The sequence below is a fragment of the Lontra canadensis genome, unplaced genomic scaffold, assembly GCF_010015895.1.
Source record: "Lontra canadensis isolate GAN:19392208 unplaced genomic scaffold, GSC_riverotter_1.0 scaffold180, whole genome shotgun sequence".
Lineage (NCBI taxonomy): Eukaryota > Metazoa > Chordata > Mammalia > Carnivora > Mustelidae > Lontra > Lontra canadensis.
In genome coordinates, this window is record NW_022631174.1 from 844,336 (window position 1) to 852,974 (window position 8,639).

Here is an 8,639-nt window from a genome sequence, read left to right on the forward strand (position 1 = left end):
ACCCAGGGTCTGGGAGACGAGCAGAATCAGTCTCTAGGGGTAGGGAATCCTTCTCCCCTCATGGGCCCTGTAATGAACAAGAGGAACCAGCCATCATGTTCCCTTTCGCTCTGTACGTCAGAGAGTGTGGGAGGTCAATCCGCAAGAAGTAAAACCAGTGAGCATGCTCCCTGCCCCCACAAATATGCTGTCCTCTCCCAGCTGACTGCACTCAGGACTGCTGAGACCACTGAGCAATAACCGGGCCTCATCCGGGTTATTTCCAGCCACTGGGCTGCAAATGCCCAAGATGTGAACGTCCTTGGGACAGACAGTGCTCTCCCTCTCTCCCTCAGTCTAAGTTGGGCCACCTGGGGGTCCTTGCTCTGCCCGTCCTGGCCTCTTACCCTCCTCTCCCACCCCATTCTTGTGCCTCTGCCCTCCGTGTCTCCCCTCAGATGTGTGGAACACACTGTGCCCGTGGTCCTATTGCCTCCCTTTCAGAGGTGTCCCCGTGAGGAGGCCTCTCTCTTTCTTGGCTGCCCTCTGGCGAAGGAGCCTCAAGGACTATATAGGAAGGAGCAGCCCACCCACACCCTGAACTTCCACAACCACACTCTGGGGGTAAACAGGGTGACTTTGTTATGTTGATTCTTCTACAGAGATGGTGACATACTTTATCCACCCACCCACCTACTAAAAGCCATAGCTATGCCCACCTGGCCTCCCCCCAGCTCTATAGCAATAGCCCTTTTCCTCCCTTCCCTCCTGGGGACCCAGTGTGTGTAGCTGGGGGCCTCTACCACACCCCTACCCGGGGAGGCTCCAGTGGCCTGCTGGTCTCTCCCCAAGTGACCCCATCGGCACCTCCGAATTCCTATCCCTCTTCTAAGAGATCAGCGATAATGACACTTAATTATTTGTGGGGTGCTTAGAGATCCCCCAGATGAAAGGTTCTGAGAGTGCTGGGGGCGGCTGACTTGCTGACTCTCACCTGAGGGTCTGGGAAGGGAAACTGGCCAGCCCTCCTCCTCCACTTAGCCGGCTAGGGGAGGGGATGAAGCAGATGGAGGTTTCCAATTTTAACAAAGTCCTCTTCTCCGTTCTTCTCCTGGAAATAATGGACTAAAGACTCCCCTCCATCCACCTGCCCCTGGGGTTTGGAACAGAACCCGCAGTGCAGTAGAATGGGCCTGGGAGTCTGTAGCCTGCCCTTGGCCTCAGGAGCCCCAAATTCCTTAGCCTCCAGCCTTCTCCCTCTTCTAGCCTGGGGACCCACCCTGCCAAAGGAAAGACCCCCTCTCCTAAGCCCCTGGAATGTCTGGGTGACTAGAAGAGAAAAACTTGTGTCTCCTTCCCCTGCTCCCCTCCTCTCTGCAGCACAAATCCCCACTAGGGGAGGGGCACATTGACAAGAACACTCTGCCCTAGGGGGAGGTCCAGCCATACCCCAAGTGTGGACAGACCCAGGAAAGAGAGCGGCAGGTGGGGACCCCTCCCTGTTCTGGAAGCCAGCCAGGGACTAGTGGGCAATGCAAGGTGAGGCTCTGTACCCCTGCCCCCCATATCCCACCCACAGTGGTCTGAAGTTTGGGGGACCACTCCAGGGCTAAAATGGGATAGCCCTTCCCCATATCAGCAGTAGAATAGAGGTCTCCCAATGGGGAGGAAGGAGGCCAGGAGGGTGTGGAACAGTCTCTCTTTAGTGCAGAGCTGGGGATCCCTGAGCACCCTCTCCCTAAGGTGCCAGCCTTGAATGGGGAACACGCAGGGCTTCCGAACCACGTGGCAGGAGCCCCACGGGTGGGGCAGAGGGATCCTGCTCCAAATTCTCTGTTGGCTGCGCTTTTTAATCCAATGCTTTTCAGAGTGTACTCACTCACCCACAGAAATAGAGCCCTATGCTTTAGGGGTGACTGTCATATGCCTTATTCTTAATAAAATTATGTGAAAAACACACAAGTTAGACCTCTTCTCTGTGGGCACTCTGCCCTACTCCAGCCTCTGTTCCTGCAGGTGTGGGAGAGGATGTGGGGGACATGGAGAGTTGTTTGGGAGTCAGCTGGGGGGTTGGGTGAGACTGAGAGCTAAGACTCTGGAGTCTTCCCACTGAATATTCCTCACAAGGCATAAGGTACTCATCTGCGGCGTCCCAACGCTCAGCTAGCCCTGACTCTTTCCCATGCTATCCCAATCCAAATGAACAAATGAGACCTTAGAGCGGAGGCTCCTGGCTAGGGTTGGGAGAGATAGACCGGAAGGGCTCCAGGCCTGGAACAGCCCATTGTGTTGGCCAGGAAAGAATCCTGGGGTTCTGGCATCTTCAGCCATGCCGGTTCCCCTTCCATGACACCCAATCCCATCTGATCCAGCTGCAAGAAGCCCAGCATCCCAGAAATGAGCCCAATTCTTATATTTCATTAATGAGAGTTATGCTGAGGCTGTAGTTAAGGAGCTCAGCACACCCAGCGCCCATGAGAATTTAAGCCTGTACATTTCCAGTGTAGGTCTATGTTGTGGACCACTCTAGGAGAAAAAGTGGGGAATATATTGGTTTGTCAGCAACCCTTCTGATAAGAGGACCCATTGTTTCCTTTTGGGGAACTGCCCTTCTTCTATTTCAGTCCCTGTTGGTGGGATGGGAGGCTGACTCTACCCATGTAATCCAGGTAAAGTAATTCATACTGATTGGGTTGGAGATGGTCACACGATTTCAGTCTGAACCAATGACAGTCAGTCTCAGGACTTTTGCTGGAGCCATTCATTCAACACACCAAGTTAGATGCTAGGGATGCATCAGTAAACAAAACAAGACTATTGAGAAATACAAACTGGTGGCAAAAATGGCAGAATATCAGCCTGGAAGTCTGGCAGGCTGTTTGCCACCACAAGGGAAAGGGCTGCCTGAATATGAAGCTATCACACCAGAAGCAAAAGCGGGAGAGATGGAGACATTTGCTAATAATCAAGCTGCTGGATCCAGCTTTACCTGCATCCCATATCCCCCCCATCTCTTTCCGTTATGTAAACCAATAAGCCCCCTCCTCCCCCCATACTTATGTTTTTAAGTGGTCACCATTAATTTGTGCCTTTTTTTTTTTCAAAGATTTGAAAAGATTCCTTTTCAAAGGAGAAAGGAAACACAAGCAGAGAAGGAAGGAAAGGAAACACAAGCAGGGGGATTGGGAGTGGTAGAAGCAGGCTTCCCAGTGAGCAGGTAGCCCTATGCAGGCTCAATCCCGGCACTCTGGGATTATGACCTGAGCCAAGGGCAGACGCGTAACGACTGAGCTATCCAGGCACCCCATAATTTGTGCATTTTAAAAAAAGATTGTATTTACTTATTTGTCAGAGAGAGAGAGAGAGACAGAGACAGAGCACAAGCATGGGGAGTGGTAGGCAGAGGGAGAAGCAGCCTCTGGGCTGAGCAGGGAGCCTGACTGTGAGCTCGATCCTAGGACTGTAGGGATCATGACCTGAGCCAAAGGCAGACGCTCAACCGACTGAGCCACAAATTAGGGACACCTAATTTGTGCATTTTTTAGCTTAAATTTTTAAAACTAATTTTAGACCTAGAGAAAAGTTGCAAAAATAATACAGAGTTCCTATATACCCTTTACCCATCTTTCCCTTATAGAAATATCTTACTTTATCGGAGTACAACTAAAACCAAAAAATTGACACTGGTACATGACTATTACCTAAGCTACAGACCTTATTTGAATTTCACCAGTTTTTCCACCCATGCCCTTTTTCTGTTCCAGGTGTTCTATCCAGGATCCCATTGCATTGTTATCTTAACATGGTCTTTCAGTTGGTGAAAGACTTTTTTTTTTTTAAAGATTTTATTTTTATTTTACACAAAGAGAGAGAGAGATCACAGTAGGCAGAGAGGCAGGCGGTGGAGGGGGGAGGCAGGCTCCCCGCTGAGCAGAGAGCCCAGGACCCTGAAAGCATGACCTGAGCCCAAGGCAGAGGCTTTAACCCACTGAGCCACCCAGAGGCGCCCCTGGCGACATACTTTTTAAAGCCATTTTAAGTTGGGTTTCACTGGCTTGCTAATCCCAAGAGTCATGATGATGTCCAAGAACAATCAGTTGTCGGACAACTGTTGGAAAGTTAGTGGACCTCAACCAATAAATTACATTGAATACAATATTTGCAGAGTTCTAGAGAGAGGGTAACTGCTTCTAGCGAAAACTTAAAAGGAGCTTAACATATACAATGATATCTGATCTTGACTATAGTCCTGGGATGGCTTCCACACCTGGCCTGCTTTGACATCAAGAAAAGTGACTTACTCAAGGTAAGTGAGGAAGCTGTAGTGAAGGAGTCAGGGATGGAGCTGGACTTGAAGTCATGTGTATTGATTCCACCCAGTATATCCAGGTAGAGCAGGCAAGCAGGCCTGGGCTGCCCCATCTCTTTGCTCCAGCCTCTGGGGATCAGACTGAGGCCAGGATGGGCAAGGACCAGACCCGTAGCCATTCCCATTCTGAGAAGTATGGCTCAGGCTTCTGGTTGTCAATCACCTTTTATCTCCTGGGGCAGCTAGGAGACGCAAGGTCCGGCCTTAGATAAACATCTGCCCAGGACTCTGGGGTCCCTGTTCAATTCAAGAAAAAGAAGAGAAGGGGAAATTGGCCATAGGGTCCCCTCACAAACCTCTGGAGTGCTTGGCTGAACCCAGTCCAGAGACACATACAGGGTGGAGATGTGCAATGTCAGCACAAGATAACTCAGAGATCATGTATGCAACCCCTCATTTTACAGATGCGGAGACTGAGGCCCAGGGCATCTCTAGGACTGTCATTCCTTCCCTCCTGGCAGTTCTGCTCACACAGGTTTGGGGTTGAGGGAGATGGAACATTTCCTCTCTTATGGGTCACTGGAGTCAAGCCAGTAAGGTAGGGGGACTCCCCTCTTCAATCCAGGAGTCTGGGTTCCTGCTCACCTCTCCAACCCCTTGGAAACTCTGAAAAGGAGGGGGGAAATAGGAATGCCCAGCTGAGTGGGTGTATTCATCATAACACTAATTAGGGAGGTGGGAGGCTTTAAACAGTTTAATTACGTAGGCTAGGTCTTAGCCTTGATAAACCTCCCTTCATACTTAGTTAGCATCTTTACACAGGAGCCCTAAAGATGGGAAAACTGAGATGCTCAGTCCCCAAGGCAGCCAGCCCTGAGGTTGGGGACCATGTAACTGGAGCCTGCTAGGGAAAGGGGAAAGGGATCCATGGAAGCTAAGTTGCAGGTTTTAAGGCTGCTGGGACTGGTTAGTCCCTGGGCCCATGTACAGATTGGTCGCCAGTACCCATGCTGACCAGCTCCTGACCGTGAACAGGACAGGGGAGGAAGACCAGGGTATGGTACAGGCTGGTACCTCTCCAATGCTCAGCCTGGGTCTCAGCCAGGCGTTGAGGAAATGATCTGAGGCTCTGGATACAAAAGTCAAAGCATACCGATCACAAGAGGGATATCTACAAGGAAAGCCCACATATTATAAATAACATGGGAATCAAAGGTAAAACCCTGCATTGCTAGCAACACTCCCTCCTCAGCATCCCACAGAGCTTTCAAAAGCACTGCCTGGTACTCTGTACATGTGATTCATCCATTCCACCAGCAAATGAGCATTAAGCAACTACTGTGGTTCAGGCTTTAGGAAGATGCTGAGGATGCCCAGGTGAATAAGGTATGGCCCTTGCTTTCAGGAAGTCCCCCAGTCTAGGAGCACCTGGGTGGCTCAGTTGGTTAAGTGTCTGCCTTCAGCTCAGGTCCTGATACCAGGGTCCCACTCTCTGCTCCTGAGGAGCCTGCTTCTCCCTCTGTCCTCTGCCTGCCACTCCCCACTGCTTGTGTGTGTGCTCTCTCTCTCTCTCTCTATGTCAAATGAATAAATAAAATCTTAAAAAAGAGGAAAAAAAAAAAGACACCCCCCCCGCCAAGTCTAGCAGCCAGATGCCTCACCTGAGAACCAGACATGCCAACATGGCTGAGACAGTCTTAGTTTATACCAGTTATCCCAATGACATTATTAATAGTGTCCACTTTCACTCTCAAAAGTGTCCTGCTTTGGCGGACATAGTCCTCTGACCATGGCACAAGGTATAGGCACTGGTGGGAGAGTTGTGGAAATTGGTGGTTGTAGCTGCTCTTAAGACCATAATGAAGAAAAAAAAAAGACCATAATGAAGAGGGGCGCCTGGGCTCAGGTCATGATCCTGGGGTCCTGGGATAAAGCCCTGCATCAGCCCTGCATTAGGCTCCCTGTTCAGTGGGGAGCCTGCTTCTCCCTCTCCCCTTGTCCCTCTGCTCCTCCTCCCCTGCTCCTTCCCTTCCTTACTTCTCCCCCGCTCCCCCCTCCAAATAAATAGAATCTTTTTTTTTTTTTTTTAAAGACCATGATGAAGAGACATTGGTGGAGGCAGCTTGAAAGCAAAAAACTGTCTGCTTAATATGTTACTGGAGGTCAGCCATCAGATAGAGAAAGTGGCCAGAGGAGGACGCTTTTTGTGTATGTTTCCCTATTACCAGGCTTGCTGCTCCTAGTGTTAAAATTCACCTACATTTCTGGTTATGAGTAACGTTACCAACATGGAGGGGCCTTCTACCTTCAGCTACATTGGACTAGGCATAATTGAGTTTCATGGATACAAAGTACCCATCAGTTGGGAGACTAGTTAAAAGAATTATGGCACCATACTGGAATATAATCCAGCCATAAAACAGAATGAGAAAGCTCTTTGTGTACTGATACAGAACGATCTCCAAAATGTATTGTCAAGTAAAATAATCAGGGGAGCGGCCCCTGGGTGACTCAGTTGGTTAAGCGTCTGCCTTGGTCTCAGGTCACAATCCCCGGGACCTGACGATCCAGCCCAACATCACATCAGGCTCCTTGCTCAGCAGGGAGCCTGCTTGCTTCTCCCATCTCCCTCTGCCTGCCACACCCCTTGCTTGTCCTCGCTTTCAAATAAATAAATAACATCTTTAAAAAAAAAAAATCAGGGTAAAGAATAGCAGGTACAGTGTGTTAACATTTGTGTAATGAAAGGGGAAAAATATCTATACACACTCTTATATGCAAAGAATATAAAAGAAGAGGTAACTCTGGTGATCTGGGGAGGGAACTTAGGGGGGCAGGTGAGAGATTTCAAAGTATACCCTTTTGTACTTTTTGAAGTTTGAACCACGTGCATGTGTTACCTAAAATTCTAAGTAAAATTAAAATATTAAAAAAATAAATCACTGAGTGAATAAATTCCCAGAGTCCTTCCTTCTGTGTCTGCCCGCATAATTCCTCTGACTTGCTCGATAAAATCCTTCTTACCCTTTGAAGCTCAGTTCAGAGCTGCCTCTTTCCAGAAGCCCTCCCTGACTGCCTCCTGTGCACACTTAAAACAGCCATCCTTAAAGGCTTTTCCTCTGTAGCCATGGACATGAGGTTGCTGTGTGCATTTCACTTCATCCACCAGATTGAAACTTCTCCTGGCAGGGACTGGGTCTGGTATCTCTGATCTTCCGGCAGCACTGAGCTTTTTGCAAGCTGTGCTGGAAAGACACAGTGAATCACCCAGAGTTTCACACTATCTAAAATACTTTGATGACCACCATCTCACAACAGCTAGTAAGAGGCTAGACAGATGGGCGTATTTGATGAAGCTCCTGAGATTTGGTGGAATAGAAGTGCCTCGCTCCAAGTTACGAAGAGAGAGACAAGGTAGAGGTTGTAGGATGCAGATTTCCAATCTAAACAAGTATTAGGTTTATACCCCGTCCTGCCTGCCTGCCTTATGCACCCAGTAGCCAGGTCTTTCTTTTATCTCCAGGCTTCTTGTGCAATGGTCCACCCTCCTCTGCCCCTCATCTAGTTCAGCGTCCTTTTATCCCCCACACAGCTCTCAGAGCATTTCTCATCTCCCTTCCTCCGGTTTAAATGCTGCCAAGACTTTCACTAGTTCCTCTTCCCAGTACCTGTACTCCAGGACAAAGTCCTCTTTCCTTCAGAATTTTCACAAGGCTCCAGGGCCCAGCCCACCTCTGCAGTTCCAGCTTCCCAATTCCCATCAGATCCTGGCAAATGTCAGGAACAGACCTTAAATGATTCCCAAGCCTCCCTCCTCTCTCCCTGGAGAATGTCAGCTCACTGGCAAGACCTGGTGAAAATGCTACCTGGGCAGCATTCTCTGACCTCACTTCTCAGTCCCCACCAAAACCCAGACTCCTAAAATAACGAACGACTGTAAAGTGTCCAGGTTGTGCACTTAGCTTGACTCAGCTCTTGTTCTCGCTGTCTGTGTGACCTTGGTCTCAGCTTCCTTCACTGAAAAATGGGAATAATGTGCCAACCTAGAAGTAAGGACCCATCTGGTGGGGGCTGTTGAGGCCGCTGGTAGGGAGGAGCACGTTGTGGCTCACAGCAAAGTTTGGTGGCTCCATTTCTGACACGGCATCCCCTTTAACAGCCCTGCACCCCTTCCTCAAGAAACTAGACGCACCCCAGCTCCACCCTTTCAAGAATTGTGAGGAGGGTGCCGTGGATCACACTGACACCGCAGATTAGAGACCGCGTGGTCATTTGGCAGATTTGCAATAGGAAACAGAGGGCCATTGGGGGAGGGGACGGTGAGCAATGGCTGTCCCAGATGAGTCTCCAC